Here is an 18331-nt window from a genome sequence, read left to right on the forward strand (position 1 = left end):
GGAGGGGAAGAGATATCTTTCCATTTTAATAAAATAGCCCTTCTTGCCAACAATGTAACAAATGCAATTACATGTTGATCTGAAGATGAAATACCCTGAATATGATGTGGAACTATTCCAAATAGAACAGTTAATCTATCAGGTTGTAAATTAATTTTCAAAGCTTTAGAGATTGTAGAAAATAAAGATTTCCAAAAGAGTTTTAATGAAGAACATGACCAGAACATATGTGACAGTAATTACCTCAGTTTTACATCTATCACAGTAATTATCTACAGCAGGAAATATTTTAGATAGTCTCTCCTTTGTTAAATAATAATGATGGACAATTTTAAATTGAATTAGACAGTGATTGGCACATATAGAAGAAGAATTTACATTTTTCAAAATTCGAACCCAATCTTCATTCACATAGGTCATATTAAGTTCTCTCTCCCAATCTTGTTTAATCTTTAGTGATAGGTTCTCTTTTTGTAACAAGAGTAAATTATAAATTCTGCTAATGGAACCTTTCGCTAAAGGATTCAATTTCAAAATGGTATCCAACAAATCAGATTCTTATAAGTATGGAAACTTAGGCAAATATTGTTGTAAAAAATGTCTAACCTGAAAATATTGCAAAAAATGTGTATGAGCAAGAGAATATTTATTAATTAACCATTATAAAATAAATCTGTAAAAAAAACGGATCCCTTTATTTTTCCATAGGAGAAAAATGGTGTCGGTTATTAAGGGTTTAAATAAAAAAGTTTCGATATAAAAAAAACTAGCCTACTTAAATTGTTTAAAATTTTAAAAAGTTACGAAACTGAATCCAAATCCATAAAGATTGTTTAATAACCGGGTAAAAATTTAAATTTGGAATTTTAGAGAGCTGTAAAGGTAATGGAGCTCCTAATATTGAAGTTAAATGAAATTGTTTGACAACTTTTAATTCCAAATCAACCCAAAGTGGTTTTTGGCTCTTATCGAGCCAATATAACCAAAAACATAATTGTCTAATATTTAGAGCCCAATAATAGTCTTAAATTAAGAAGTGTAAGTCCACCATCTTTTTTGGGTTTTTGTTAATTCTTGGTCTCTTATTGTTCCAAATAAAGGAAGAAATAAGAGAATCCATTTGATCAAAAAAATTTTAGTTGAAAAGATAGGTATATTTTGGAAAATATATAAAAATCTAGGTAAAATCATCATTTTCACAGCATGAATACGACCTATTAAAGAAAGGGTAAGTAGATTCCATCAGAAAATAGTAATTTCATGGAGTCCATTAAAGGAACTATATTAGCTTTATAAAGATATTTATATTTTTAGTAATTATAATACCTAAATATATAAATGTATTAACAATTCTAAAAGGAATATCATTATATGTACTAACAGGAGCAGTCAATGGAAACAATTCACTTTTATTCAAATTAAGTTTATATCCTGAAAATTTTCCAAAATCTTTAAGTGTTTCCAAAATATTAGGAATTGATTCCTCAAGATTTGAAATAAAAATCAAAAGATCATCTGCATAAAGAGAAATCTTATGTATGGTTCCATTTAATAGAAATACCATGAATGTTTTTGGCCTCCCATAATCTTATAGCTAAAGTCTCCAGTACAAGATTAAATAATAAAGGGCTTAATGGACATCCCTGTCTAGTACCATAAGAAAGTGAAAAGAAAGAACACCTACAATTGTTAGTAATGACCGTGGCAATAGGGTTCTTATAGATCATTTGAATCCATCTATTAAAATTATTACCAAACCTGAATTTTTCTAATACTTTGAACAAGTATGGCCATTCAACTCTATCGAATGCCTTTTCTGCATCAAGAGAGATAACACATTGAGGTTGCTTAGATAATGGTGAATAAATAATGGTCATCAATCTCCGAACATTAGAGAAAGAGTAATGGCCTTTAATAAGGCCTGTCTGGTCCATAGAGATAATTTTAATTAAAACATTTTCCAAGTGATTAGCCATTATTTTAGAAAGAATTTTTGCATCCACATTTAATAGCAAAATAGCGAAATATGATGAACATTCAACAGGGTCTTTATCTTTTTTAAGAATTAAGGAAATAGATGCTTCATAAAAAGGTAAATTACCCATCTCAAAGGATTCATGAAACATTTCCAAAAGATACGGAGAAAGTAATCTTTCAAATTTTTTGAAAAATCCCACCGAATAATCATCAAGTCCGGGAGCTTTACCTGATTGCATTGATAAAATAGCTTTCTGAATTTCATGCTCGGTAATTGGAGCATCAAGCATCTGTTGATCTTCATCAGAAATTTGTGGAAAATTAATCTTATGTAAAAAAGCTTCCATTTTGGAGGAATCTGCAGGAAATTGAGATCTATAAAGATCAGAATAAAAATCTTGAAAAGTATTATTAATATCTTCATAGTTACTTACTATATCTCCATTGTTTTTATGAATCTTTAAAATTTGTCTTTTAGCTCTAACTGCTCTTTGTTGGGAAGCTAAGAGCTTATTATTTTTATCCCCAGAGATATAAAATTGACTTTTCAATTTAAGCAAATATCCTTCAATAGGATGTGTTAGTAATAAGTTATACTGTGATTGTAGTTCTACTCTTCTTTTAAATGAAACAGCATTTGGAGAGATTGCATTAATGTTATCCAATTCTTTAATTTGTTTAGAAATTTTATCTAATTCCATTTTTGTTTGTTTCTTCAATTTAGCTATATACGATATAATTTAGCCACGTAAATAAGCTTTCAATGTATCCCAAATTACTAACTTGGAGCCGTTTCCTATATTGTTAGAGAGAAAAAACTCTTTTATCTGAGTTTCAATAAACTCAACAAATTCTGCACTTTGTAATAAATGTTCTGGAAAACGCCAAAATGATCTGGTAGAAACAACATCTTTCAATTCAAATATTAAATTTAAAGGAGCATGATCAGAAATAGCAATCACATCATACTCACATTTCTGAACATTACATAAAAGTCGAGGGTCGACTATAAAAGAGTCAATTCTCGAATATTTATTATGAACATGTGAGAAGAAGGAATATTCTCCATCTTTAGGTTACATATGCCTCCAGACCTCAAATAAACCATAATAAATTAAAAAGGAATTAATAAGTGATGCAGAACGGTTAGGAAGTTGATGGTTGGATGATGATATCCATTGAAGGATTTAAGCAAGTATTAAAATCACCACCCATTAATAACCTATATTCACTTAAATCAGGTAATAGAGCAAAAACGACTTTAAAAATGAGGGATCATCAACATTTGGTCCATAAATATTAACCAAACCCATTCTCTTATTACAAATAATTCCTTTAACAATTAAAAATTGACCATTAATATCAGCTATAATATCCTCCTGACTAAAAGGAATATTAGAATCGATAAAAATGGAGACACCTCTAGTTTTACTCTGGGAATCTGCGTGAAATAGAGGGCCCTTCCAAAATTTAAAAAATCAATTTTTATCACATAACCTGATATGCGTCTCTTGAGCAAAAATTATATCAGGCTGGAATCCATTTATAACCTTAAATGTTTTCTTACGCTTAATAGGATGATTCCAACCACGAACATTCCAAGTTAAAACATTTAAGTTTAGATATCATCATGAAACTTCATATCTAAAAAAAGTAGTTTGACGCATGTCAGGATAAAGTGATTGGAAATGGCGGAGATGAACAACAATAAAAATAATTAGCGTATGCTCCAGGATTCCATAATGGGGATAAAAAAGAAAAAAATAACACCCAACCTACAAAGCCCAGGAACAAGTCGATATCAATTGACACAAGCCCCAAGAAAAGCATTGACGCGAATACAGCTCCGCCTAGCTGAATAAAAAAAATACTAAAAAAAAGTAATCTCTATCTCCCTCTACCGAATATAAATCTCATTTCCGTCAACATATATCTCAGTGTAATTAACTTGGACGGATAGTGTTATTCTTGTGAAAGCAAATAACGTTCAATTTGAAAGTAACCTTCATAACACTCGATAAGGGAAGAAAAACACATCCAAAACAATTCTTGAAATATTTTCACAAAAGATGAACAATTGCCATCTTTAAATTGTCGAATCTGTTAAGAACCCCGTAACTGGGTGACTTACCAGCAAAGATAGAGACGTCCGTTGAAGTCTGATGATACTATTTTTAACAGTATTTATTAGTAAAAATACAGAAAAATAATATCAATGCAAAAATACAGATAATATACGTTGTCAATACTAAACCTAAAAGTGCGGGTATAATAATAATCAATAAGAAATAAGCTCTATCGTTGTCTAGGGGATAATGAATTGTCCGATGGAAATATAAAGTTCACTGCAGTTCCACGAGCTGCCGTCTTTTGGTTGTCGCTGTGTGTGTGTATGTGTGTGTGAGAGAGAGAGTGAGAGAGTGAGAGAGTGAGAGAGTGAGAGAGTGAGAGAGAGAGAGAGAGAGAGAGAGAGAGAGAGAGAGAGAGAGAGAGAGAGAGAGAGAGAGAGAGAGAGAGAGAGAGAGAGAGAGAGAGAGAGAGAGAGAGAGAGAGAGAGAGAGAACATTTACCGCAACGGGTTTTTCCAATCTTCCTTTATGATTTCCATCCGTCAGGTGTCTCGTTGTCGTGGCCTTTCAATTGTGACCTCTCCTTTAGCTAAACCGTTCTTCCGTGGTGAGCTCGCCACCCAGGCAAGAGAGGACGCACAGGAGCCCCCACCGGCTTTTGCTATAAAACGCTGACACGGGATTTCTAGCGTTTCTCCTGGTGCGTCTAAAGGGGTGTTCCCCAGACCCCTCTTTTATCCTCACTCACGGGGTCTCAGATGTCAATCAGGTTGGGATGATGCAATCCCTCAACCAGACTACTCTGGTTGTCCCCTGAGGGGTTTCAATGAATAGTACAGTACTCAATACACAATTCCTTCTCCAAGAGACAATAGCAGTAGCCAGTGGTTCCGTTCCGCTGACATCAGGATACATGCCAAACCTTGTGTATTCTGGATGTCTCCCTATCATTTCCTGGGTCTCAGACCCGAAATAATAGCGATCCTGCGATTCTCAAAAAGGAGGGGGCGACTTTGTACCCTTCGGCCCCTCAGAGTTGCCAAAACTGCAAAAAAAAGTTCTAGATGGTTCAAACTTAACTGCAGCCTATCAACAGTTCTCGCACTGTATCTTCTAAGGTTGAAACACTCCAAACCAGTCTTTTTCAAAAATAAAAATACATTTTAAAATAAAGAGTTTCTGTGACCATCAAATCTTCCAATTTTATCAGTCTTTCTTTTTCTTTTTTTTTACAATATTTTTATTCAGAAAGAAAAAAAACAACAAGGTTTAGAGTGCAACACATAGATACATCTCAACATAACTTGTGTACATTCATATATTGTGATAAAATTGATCAAAATGTTATGGCATAACACATAAAAGTATACCACTCTGTAATCAAAAATTTAAAGATAGGTCATACATCATAAAAGAAATTTTTTATATAAAAAAAGTCAACCCCCAACCAACTACCAAAGAAAAAAGCTGATGGATGATAATGGATAAATTTGAAAAGAAAACATATTCGCTTAAGAAGAGAAGATAAAAATATACATAAAAGTCTGTGCACTGTTAAACTTTATAAATTGGAAAAGTAATTTAGGAAAGGTCCCCAGATATCATAAAAAGATTGTTTCGAATTTAAGACTGAGCAGCAGATCTTTTCTAAATTTAAATAAGACATAATATCACGTAGCCATTGAAGATGTGTAGGAGGGGTGGGCTCCTTCCATTTAAGCAAGATTGCTCTCCTTGCTATAAGGGAGGTAAAAACTAAAACCTGTAGGTTCGGAGTATTTACAGTTATATCTTCATCTGCAATAACACCAAACAAGGCAGTAAGGGGATTTGGGTCAAATTGGACCCTAAAAAGTTGTGAGAAGGTATGGAATACTTCCCGCCAAAACTTTTCAATTTTAGGGCAAAACCAAAACATATAAATTAAAGAGGCATCAGCAGAGTTGCATTTATTACAAAGTGCAGAAACATTCGGATAAAAACAGGACAGCTTCTGTTTAGAAATGTAAGCTTTATGAGCCACTTTAAATTGTTGAAGAGAATGACGAGCACAGAAAGATGATTTATTAACCCATTTAAGAAGTTTATTCCATCTGTCATCAGAAATCTGACAATTTAGGTCATCCTCCCAAGCTTTTTTTATTTTATCTAAAAAGTCTTGTCTAGATTCAATCAACAAGTTTTAGATACCAGTAATAGAACCATTAACAAAAGGTTTTAAATTTAAAAGATCGTTCAGTAAATTTTTATCAGGACCTATAGGAAAAGTAGTTAATTGGAAACATAAGGAATCTCTAATTTGAAGGTATCTGTAAAAATATATTTTTGGGAGTGCAAATTTAACTGACAATTGGTCAAATGAAGCAAGAGATCCTGAGATAAACAGGTCCCAAAAACATTTAATACCTAGTTCATCCCAATCCTTAAAGACTTTGTCAGTCATGGAAGGGATGAAAAAATAATTAAGGAGAATGGGAGATAATGAAAAATTTGCTAAACCAAAAAATTTCCTAAATTGAGACCAAATCTTTAAAGTTTGCGAAACAATTATGTTATCTGTTATTTTATTTGCTGAAAAAGAAGAATATGATCCAAGAAGAGAGACAATAGAGGAATTTTTTACAGAATTAACTTCTAAGGAGACCCATGATGGGCAATCTTTACGATAAATATAATAAGACCAGAAAGTAATATTCCTTATATTGGCAGCCCAATAGTAAGACCTAAAATTGGGTAGGGCTAATCCACCCATCTCTATTTCTTTGTAGGTAAACTTTACTTAAACGAGCTTGCTTATTATTCCAAATATAAGATGTTAAAATTGAATCTAAAGAATCAAAGTAGGTCTTAGGAATAAAAATAGGTAAGGCCTGAAAAAGATATAAAAATTTAGGAAGAATCTTCATTTTAATCGAATTAATTCAGCCAATTAGAGATAAAGAAAGAGGAGACCATTTAGAAAGCATTTTTTTCACATAATTCAATAAGGGGTTTAAGTTTTATTTAAATAAATTCTTGAAGTTTTTAGTAATTGTTACACCTATATATGTAAATTGACTTGTAACAACTTGGAATGGAAATTTGGCATTTGATGACATTAGGTCATTCAAAGGAAATAACTCACTTTTATGTAAGTTCAGCTTATATCCTGAAGAAGAACTAAACTGGGAAATTAAAGAACAGAAGGTAAAGAAGTTTCAGTGTTAGAGATAAAAAGTAAAATATCATCAGCGTATAATGAAATTTTATGAGTCATACCTTCCCTTAGTATACCAGAAATGTCCTTAGATTCTCGAAATGCTATTGCTAAGGGTTCTATAGCTAAAGCAAAAAGTAAAGGGCTAAGAGGGCAACCTTGTCTAGTTCCCTGCTGTAATTTAAAGGGCTTAGAAATTTGAGAATTAGTAATAACCTGAGTGGTAGGTGACAAGTAAATTAATTTAACCCATTGAATAAAATTAGGCCCAAAATTAAACTTTTCTAAGTTCTTAAAAAGATAATTCCACTCAATCCTATCAAAGGCTTCTTCTGCATCTCTGATATTTTTTTGGATGGTGAATATATCACATTCAATAACCGATGTATATTAAAATGTGAGTAATGATTTTTAATAAATCCTGTCTGGTCATGTGATATAATAGATGGTAAAATATTTTCAAGTCTTCGAGCTAAGATTTTGGATAAGATTTTTGCATCACCATTTAATAAAGAGATTGGTCTGTATGAAGAACATTCAGCTGGATTTTTTATAAGAATAAGAGAAATAAAAGCTTCATAAAAGATTGAGGGAGTTTACCTGATTTAAAGGACTCTGATAAAACAGAGGATAAATAAGGTGTAAGTAACGTAGTGAAAGTTTTATAAAACTCCCCAGGAAAGCCATCAGGTCCTGGGGTCTTACCAGAATGTAAAGCACGTATAGCCTCAGCCACTTTTTCATTGGAAATAGGCTGATCTAACTGTGTTAGGCGATCAGCAGACAATGTAGGAATGTTGATATTACTGAAAAAAGCATTCATATAGGTATCATGTAAAGAAGAGTCAGACTGATACAACTTAAGGTAAAAGTCTTCAAATACGTTGTTAATTTCAGAATGGTCGGATATCTTAGTACCATTATCTTTAAACAATTCTGTGATTTGATGAGTAACTGTAAAAGATTTTAAGTGATTGGCTAATAAACTGCCTGTTCTATCCCTGTGAATGTAAAATTGAGTTTTATCTCTCAACAGCTGTCGTTCAATTGGGTAAGTCAGCAGAAGATTATACTTGGATTGGATTTCAATACGCTTATTATATATAGTTGGATCTGGAGATAGGGCATACTTTCAATCAAGATCTTTTAATATCACTGCTAGGTCAGATCTTACCTTGTCAGCTTTTTTCTTTATATAAGTAGAGATAATTTCTCCACGAATATATGCTTTAAAAGTATCCCAGACTATAGTACCAGTAGTATCTCCTTCAAAATTTTCTTTAAAAGAAAAAAGTAATATGGTTTTCCAAAAACTTTAGAAATTTTTTTATTGGATAACAATGATAAGTTAAAATGCCAACTTCCATTTGGTACAGAGTAAACAGGTAATCTTAAAGTCAGAAGCACCGGTGCATGATCAGACAAAGCAATCTCCTTATAATCACAGGATCTAACCAGTGGAAGCAAGTTTCTATCTATAAAAAAGTAGTCAATCCGAGAGTACATATGATGAACCTTAGAGAAATATGAATATTCCTTTTCTTGGGGGTGTAAAAAAATGCCACACGTTGAGAATACCACATTGAAATAGAAAAGATTTTAAAAGTAGGACTGATTTATTAGTGACAGGGGTTTTCCCTGAAGAGCGATCTAATATAGGGTCAAGCCAAAAATTAAAATCTCCACCCATCACTAAGGAATACCGATTCAAATCAGGCAGAAAAGAGAAAAGACGTTCAAAGAACAAGGAGTCATCTGTATTTAGAGCGTATACATTCGCAAATACAATTAGTTTATTCTCAAGACTACCCAATTCAATAACAAAGCGCTGATTTGTATCAGAAATTACATTATGTTGAATAAAGGATACATTCTGATCAAAGAGGATAGAGACGCCTCTTGATCTAGATTAAGAGGGCGAGTGAAAATGTATACCCTTCCATCCTTTGAAAAATCATGAAATATCATCTTTATGAATATAGGTTTCTTGGAGACAGATTATATGAGTTTTAAGTTTCCTGATGTAAGAGAAAATCTTATTTCATTTAACAGGGTTATTTAGACCTTTCACATTAATTCTGAGTATATTAATAAAAGAATCCATCAAGTATCCTTTAGTAATGTATAAAAGGTAAACACAGACATGTAGATAGCGAATAAGTAAAACAGTAAAAACATCCAATCAGCTTTCTGGAAGAACCCATTTCTCCCCTCCCTCCCCCCAAAGAGAGAAATCAGCCAAGGGAGGCTGAAGACTAATTCTAACGTTCCCAACCCAAAACTCCGGTGGCTCCAAAAAATATATATGTTTAGCTGTGCTGAATAAACGATTGTAAATATATGTATACAAAAACAAAATATCAAAGTAAATAAGTTCGCTATTTACGAGAAAAAACCATGGGAAAATATAAGTATTAGTCTCGGTAAAAAGGAAAGACAGATAAGGAAAATCAATAAGTAAAACAACATATACTCGCGGGTGCAAAAAAAGAGTAAAGAAACAAATAGAAAATAGTTAGAAAGGGAAGCGGTTTAGATAACTTCCTACATGGCTAATTTAAGGCATTCAAGGGAGAGAAAAAAACAAAATGATAAAACGTAAAATAATGGGAAAAAACCCATAAACCAGCAATAGAATATTGTATACTATTGAAAAACAGTAAAAGACCGAAAAGTGTATAAATAATCAAAAGATAGGAAAAATCTGAATGAATTTAAAGTAAAGCAAAACACCCTATAGTTTCATTCCTCAGTAATTACTACATGTATACCCTACATAATTCCTTTCAGTCAAATTACTAAAAGGAAGGTAAAAATAAAAATAACACTGAGAGACTATGACGTTTTGTTTAAAAAGAGCTGAGAGAACGTAACATTAGAGGACCCATATAAAGGCGGAAAACAACAAGAGAAAATGGGTGCAGTCTGCCTGCATATTTTGCATAGTTTGAAAGATAACAAGGCGCCAGTTACTTAATCAAACAAATGATTAAAACTTAGTAAAACAAACAAAGCGCCAATTACTTGATTGAACACCTGAAATTAAAACATTTAGCATAAAGCAACTCAAGGTTAAATTAAAGCATGGAGACTATATAAATTTTTTTTAGCTTCTTCAGGCTCCGTAAACCAAGAAACTTATTATCAGAAGTAGTAACCTTGAGTTTACACGGATCTCTGAGAGAAAGGCGACAGCCAAGCTCAAAAAGATCAGACATGACCTCTTTAAAAGCCTGTCTAGCTCTTAGAACTTCCGGTGGATAATCTTGAACGATCCGAAACTGTTGATCATGAAATTGTAATATGCGTTTCCTCCTTGATTCACGAAGGATCTGTTCTTTAATCTGATAGTCATAAAAGCGAATGATAATAGAGCGAGGTTTGGCAGGATCCCAATTAGGCGGGGTAACTCGGTGAACGCGCTCAAGTTTTGGTAGTTCCGATAGTATATCAGGGAATAAATCTTTCAGCATTTGAGCACAAAAATCGATAGGCTGATTACCCTCCAGTTTTTCAGGAAGCCCAAGAATTCTGATATTGCACCTTCGGTTCCTGGTCTCCAAATCTGTCAGTTTCTTCAGTAACGCGTCGTATTTTTTCAGTTGTTCCTTAGAAATTTTCTTGAAACCTTCGATATCCTTCTGCAACACGGGCAGAGATGCTTCGTGTAGCTTAATATGAATTCCATGGTCATTCACAGTCTGCTGTATACTTTCAATTTCCGATTCAGCGTTTTCAGTTCAGATTTAACCAGGTCGAAGGAATTCTGTAACAAGTCAAACTTGGATTCCAAGTCATCCAGTTTATCCAGTGTTTCGAGTCTCTCTGACATTTGTTGAGACATTTCAGCCAAAGTCTCTAAAATACCATATTTTCTAGAGTGTTTTCTACTCCTGGTGCTCTCACCGAGATAGGTTTAAACAGCAAAGTAAGCGAATAATTTCGGAGCACGTAGCTACTGCAACCTACTCCATTACAGCCACCGGAAGTCTTTACACCACGAGACACTCAAACCATTATAAGTCATTCAACTTCAGGCTTCAAATTCGTCGTCATTGAAATACTTGAAAAGAAGAAAAAAAATCGCATTCTTTAAATTGTCCAGTCTTTCTTTAAAACGTAAGAAAATCCAGATAATTACTTAAAAGAAACTTTACAAAAGCACACGAAACAAAAAAAAAGTTAGTACATTAGATGCTACAGAAAAAAAAGTCTAAATTGTTCAGAATTATCTAGTCTTTCAACAGTTCTCCCGCTATATCTTCGGTTAAAACCCTCTAAACCAGACTTTTTCCAGAGATAAAAATACATTTTAAGGTAAAAACTTTTATAACCATCAAATCTTCCAATTTCTTCACTTTATACCACGAGACAATCAAACTATTATAAATCATTCAATCTTCAAACTTCAGATTCGCCATCGGACTCGCCAGACAAAGAGTTAATAAAACGCAATGCTTCAGCTGGATCATGGAAAATAAGAATTCCAGAATTTTTAATACTGATCCTTAATTTTGTTAGATACTGTAGTGATGGAAAAAGCTTCTTTTGAAAAGCTAGTTTCATGGAAGGACCAAAAGCAGCGCGTTGTTACACAATTTCACGTGGAAAATCATCCAAAAAAAAAACCGGACTTCTGAGCCTTGAAATGAAAATATTCTTTGTTTTCTTGCAAGCTTAATAACGCGTTCCTTGTCTCTAAAACGGAGAAAACGCACCACAATATGCCTGTTTTTACCTTCATCCAGGGATTTTAAAGCACCGGTTCTGTGAGCCGATTCCATCTCCGGGAGTTGCGAACAAACCTCCGGAAATAAAGACTGAAACATTTAAGCAAAATAGTCCAGTGTGTCGGCAGATTTTTTCTTTTAATCCAACAATTAGAATATTATTCCGACGTGATCGAGCTTCCAAATCCACGATTCTTTTTTGAGCCTTTTCCAAACGAGGAGAGATCAGCCGCATTTCGATTGACTTCTTTAAGATCGATGCTCAAAGAGTCAATTTTTTCTTCAAATTTCCCTTTTAGTTGAGTTATTTCAGTGCAGATACTGCTGATTCGAGACTCTAATCTCTTAACCCAAGGGGGTTCTTCCGCATACTCGTCGGTCTTCTCACATCTTCTGTTAGGCGGGTCCGGAGTTCGTCTGGTGGTCCTCGAAGTAGCCATAACTATTGCTGTGCAAATTCGACTGAATAAAGCTGAAATTTCAAAGTTTAAATCGGAAAAGGGAGAGATTAAAGGCGGACAGTAAGCACTAGGGTCTTACATGCCCGAAAACTGGAGGCGGAGTCTCCTACGATGATAAATCTGTGGTAGATCCCTTCCCCTATGAATCTCCTCCGGTTCCGGGACCGCGCTGCCCTGCTGTCCTCTGGGTCACCGGTAAGTAACAAATTCTCTGCTTCTCTCCCCAGTCTCTGTCACCCTGGATGTCGAAGCAGCCTCTCAGGAGCTTGAGGTGTCTGAGGATCGGAAGCGGGTCAGATTGTCCCAATACGAGCCGGTACGCAGATCGACCTGGAGTCTGTTCGGTTTTCTGAATGACCGGAAGAAGTTCACTGCTCAGCCTTGTGTGCTGGGATCGGAGGGATTCACATCGGGGAGACATTACTGAGAGGTGGAGGTGGCGAGCAGTCAGAGATGGGGGCTGGGTGTCGCCGCAGAGTCTGTGGAGAGGAAGAAAGAAATCAAACTGAAACCGAAGTTTGGCGTCTAGGGCATTGGGCGAAGTGCTGACAGTTTTTATGCATTCACCTCCCCTGTGTCCCGTCTCCCTGCCGATCCCATCCCCGGGAGGGTGGGAGTTTATCTCAGTTACGAGTCCGGGACAGTTTCATTTTACAACGCGGAGACCAAGTCCCATCTCCACACCTTCACTGGGAATAAATTCACGGAGGAACTTTATCCTTTCTTTTGGACTTGGAATGAAAACGAGTGGCTGAGAATCTGCTGCCATTACAATTAGAATCGGTAAAACGGCGTGGTCCTGGGACTGGCGTGAGGAGCGCAGCTCATCGGCTGTGGGACGGAAGCTGCGCTGAACAGGCTCCATTTAATTCCCAAAGACTGTACTGTGAGTCTGAAAAGGGTCCGAAGATGACTGGAAGAATTGGATCAGCCATGATCGAATGACTTAACTTATGCCGTAGCTCTGCTGATTTTAACGTGTTATCTGCATCCTTCGCACTTGGAAATAATCGCCACGTCCGCGAATTCCGCAATAGCTGCGTGCAGAGAGTCCCGTGATCCCCGACTCATAGAACCATAGAACATTACAGCACAGAAACTCGTCTTTTGGCCCTTCTTGGCTGTGCTGAACCATTTTTCTGCCTAGTCCCACTGACCTGCACCTGAACCATATCCCTCTCATCCATGTACCTGTCCAAGTTTTTCTTAAATGTTAAAAGTGAGTCCGTATTTACCACTTCATCTGGCAGCTCATTCCACACTCCCACCACTCCCTGTGTGAAGAAGCCCCCCAATGTTCCCTTTAAACTTTTCCCCTTCACCCTTAACCCATGACCTCTGTTTTATTTCTCCCCTAGCCTCAGTGGGAAAAGCCTTCTTGCATTCACTCTATCTATACCCATCATAATTTTATATACCTCTATCAAGTCTCCCCTCATTCTTCTATGCTCCAGGGAATAAAGTCCTAACCTACTCAACCTTTCTCGGTAACTCAGTTTCTCAAGTCCCGTCAACATCCTTGTAAACCTTCTCTGCACTCTTTCAACCTTATTAATAGCCTTCCCGTAATTCGGTGACCAAAACTGCACACAATACTCCAAATTTGGCCTTACCAATGCCTTATACAACCTCACCATAACATTCCAACTCTTATACTCAATACTTCGATTGATCAAGGCCAATGTACCAAAAGCTCTCTTTACTACCCTATCTACCTGCGACACCACTTTTAGGGAATTTTGTATCTGTATTCCTAGATCCCTCTGTTCTACTGCACTCCTCAGTGCCCTACCATTTACCTTGTATGTTCTGCCTTGGTTTTTCCTTCCAAAGTGTAATACCTCACACTTGTTTGCATTAAACTCCATCTGCCATGTGCAAAACCCAGTAGAGAATATGCAAATAAAAACAAAATAACACAATAATATTAAGTAACTAAGCTATAACTCTAGAGATCATGAGATAAAGAGACCCTGAAAGTGAGTCCATAGGTACTGGGAACATTTCAGTGACGGGGTAGTTCAAAAGCCTGATGGCTGAGGGTTAGTTAGATAGTGAAGGGGGACGGCAGAAATAGTGCATACGACATTGAGAACATGTTGGAACTGGAGAAGAAAGGGCGAGGAAATATGCTACTCCTGTCAGAGGACAACATCAGCACAGGTATTGATGTATCCAGAATATGATTTGAGACCTTGGACCATTCATTGCGAGCTTGATCCAATCTCCGGCCATCCTGGTGGTGCATCTCTGTAGCCAGTTCCAGATGAAAATATACTTTGTTCAAAGGAACAGGCTTGTCACTGCAAATTGAGAATAATGCTAATTGCTTACATCATTCACAGTAGGAAGCAGGGGTACTGTACAGTGAGTATAGGACTGTTGGTCAGGTCTGGCACTGCTTGGAGTAGGGTGAAAAACAGATGGGCAGGGGGCTATCACTGTATTCTACCGTGCAGGCATCACTGGGCACAAGTCCGTCTCCCTATAAGAGTAGGATACATTACATGTAACCTTCGTGCTGTCAGAGGGATGTGGGTCACGATAGAGCGAACAGACAGAAAGAGGTACACAAACTCCAAAAACTGCATCCTTGAACATAACTGAGAAGCTTGGCTTTTTTTTACGTGTAGTTATGCTGCCTGAAAAGGTTGCAGATCAAATTTGAATGGTTGCAGTATCTCAGGGTAGCATATGGTAACACATAAGTATTGCGATAATAAATTTTATCTTGAGCTTTGAACCTTGACTTCTCTGCCTTTGAAGACTTTCACATCATCAGCATCTTCATTTACAATATTAGACCATCAGAAATGGGAGAAGCAATTTTCCATTGGAGCTATATTAGATAGATAGATAGATAGATAGATAGATAGATAGATAGATAGATAGATAGATACTTTATTCATCCCCATGGAGAAATTCAACATTTTTTCCAATGTCCCATACACTTATTGTAGCAAAACTAATTACATACAATACTTAACTCAGTATAAATATGATATGCATCTAAAATCACCCTCTCAAAAAGCATTAATAAATAGCTTTTAAAAAGTTCTTAAATAGTTTACTAAAATACATTGAATGGTAACTTAAGCTCAGTCCTAACCCCGGCACTTTAACATATCTTACCTCTGGCGGTTGAATTGTAAAGCCGAATGGCATTGGGGAGTAATGATCTCTTCATCCTGTCTGAGGAGCATTGCATCGATAGCAACCTGCCGCTGAAGCTGCTTCTCTGTCTCTGGATGGTGCTATGCAGAGGATGTTCAGAGTTATCCATAATTGACCGTAGCCTACTCAGCGCCCTTCGCTCTGCTACCGATGTCATACTCTCCAGTTCTGTGCCCACGACAGAGCCCGCCTTCCTTACCAGCTTATTAAGACGTGAGGCGTCCCTCTTCTTAATGCTGCCTCCCCAACACGCCACCACAAAGAAGAGGGTGCTCTCCACAACTGACCTATAGAACATCTTCAGCATCTCACTACAAACATTGAATGATGCCAACCTTCTAAGGAAGTATTAGTCATTTACTGTTCACAAGTGCCAATAAAACACTGATTTAGACAGTTTTTTCGAAGCTCTAAGGCACTCGTGAGACCACACTTGGAGTATTGTGTGCAGTTTTGGGGTCCTTATTTTAGAAAGGATATACTGACCTTGGAGAGGGTCCAGAAAATATTCACGAGAATGATTCCAGAAATGAAAGGGTTACCGTATGAGGAATGTCTGGCAGCTCTTGGGCTGTATTCCCTAGAGTTCAGGGGAATAAGGGGGGGATCGCACAGAAACATTCCAAATGTTAAAAGGCCTGAACAGATTAGATATGGCAAAGTTATTTCCCATGGTAGGGGATTCTTGGACAAGAGGGCACAACTTCAGGATTGAAGGACATCCTTTTAGAACTGAGATGCGGAGAAATTACTTTAATCAGAGTGTGGTAAATCTGTGGAAGTTGTTGCGGTGTAGAGGCCAAATCATTAGGTGTATTTAAGGCAGAGATAGATAGGTTCTTGATTATAACCATATAACAATTACAGCACGGAAACAGGCCATCTCGGCCCGTCTAGTCTGTGCCGAAAGCTTACTCTCACCTAGTCCCACTGATCTGCACTCAGCCCATAACCCTCCATTCCTTTCCTGTCCATATACCTATCTAATTTTTTTTAAAAGACAATATCAAACCTGCCTCTACCGTTTCCACTGGAAGGTCGTTCCACACAGCTACCACTCTCTGAGTAAAGAAATTCCCCCTCATGTTACCCCTAAACTTTTGCCCCTTAACTCTCAACTCATGTCCTCTTGTTTGAATCTCCCCTACTCTCAATGGAAAAAGCCTATCCAAATCAACTCTATCTATCCCCCTCATAATTTTAAATACCTCTATCAAGTCCCCCCCCCCCCCACCTCAGCCTTCTACGCTCCAAAGAATAAAGACCTAACTTGTTCAACCTTTCTCTGTAACTTAGGTGCTGAAACCCAGGTAACATTCTAGTAAACCTCCTCTGCACTCTCTCTATTTTGTTGATATCTTTCCTATAATTCAGTGACCAGAACTGTACACAATACTCCAATTTGGCCTCACCATTGCCTTGTACAATTTTAACATTACATCCAAAAACTCAAAGCTCTGATTTATAAAGGTCAGCATACCAAAGGCTTTCTTCACCACCCTATCCACATGAGATTCCACATTTAGGGAACTATGCACCATTAGGCAGGGTATGGAGTGAAAGCAGGGGAGTGGGGATGACTGTAAGAATTGGATCAGCCCATGACTGAATGGCAGAGCAGACTTGATGGGCTGAATGGCCTACTTTTGCCCCTTTATCTTATGTTCTTATTGTGCATACATTTATCTAAATGTCTTTTAAATGGTGTAGTTACCTGCCGCTGTCACCTCCTGAGGCAGCTCGTTCGATACACCCACCACCTTCTCTGTGTAAACATTGCCCTCAGGGCCCCTTTCATTTTTTCCCCCCTTGCCTCACTTCCACAAACTTACTAACCACACACCTAAACTCATCAAATTCATTAACATGAATAACAATCAGAATGGAGGCAGCAACGATGCCCGTGGTTCAGCACTGGTCACGGACATCCAGTGTGAAAAACAACCCTCCACTACCACCCTCTGCCTCCAACCACAAACCAGTTTTGTATCAGCTCACCCAGGACCTCATGCCACAGGGGCTGTTCCTGTGTGGCAAAGTTCAGTATTTGATATTCAAATGATCTCAGCAAAGCCCCAGCAACTTCTTCCTTGGCTTCCCCACAAGGTCTGAGGACGGACTTGATCAGCCCCCGGAGTTCATCCAGCTTTATGTGTTTAAGGCTTCCAGCATCACCTCTTGTTTGTCGTGTTTCAGGACAATACTATTTATTCTCTTCCCAAAATTCACCAGCTTCCATTCTAGTAAACACAGACGAGGGGAACCAGACCTCACTCGTCCCTCTTTGCTCCACACACAGACACTGAAGGAGAACTTTTCTCTCCCTATTTCTCTTCAGATCAATGGACAGACTGAACTGAGGGAGGATAGAAAGGGCCGGGGGTAAGAGGTGTGGAACAGGAGGGTGTTCCCAAGTAAACAGACATCTTGTGAGTGAGGATCCTGAAGAGAGTTTGGAGGGGTTCGGGATCAGCATGTTCCTGTTAGAGTGAAGGTCAGCACTGATGGGATGAGGGAACCCTGGCTGACGAGGGTCATTCAGACTCTGATCAGGAAAATGATGGAGTTGTTTGTCAGGTGAAAGTAACTGGGATGGAGCGATTCCCTTGTGAAAATGAAGGAATGTAGGAGTACACTGAAGAGAGGAATCGGGAGGGCAAAAAGAAGACACAGATTATTTAGCAGATTCTGTGAATCTGTTGGAAGAAAAAGAGTAATTAGTGA

This window comes from Hemitrygon akajei, chromosome 2 (genome assembly GCF_048418815.1).
Source record: "Hemitrygon akajei chromosome 2, sHemAka1.3, whole genome shotgun sequence".
Classification (NCBI taxonomy): Eukaryota; Metazoa; Chordata; class Chondrichthyes; order Myliobatiformes; family Dasyatidae; genus Hemitrygon; species Hemitrygon akajei.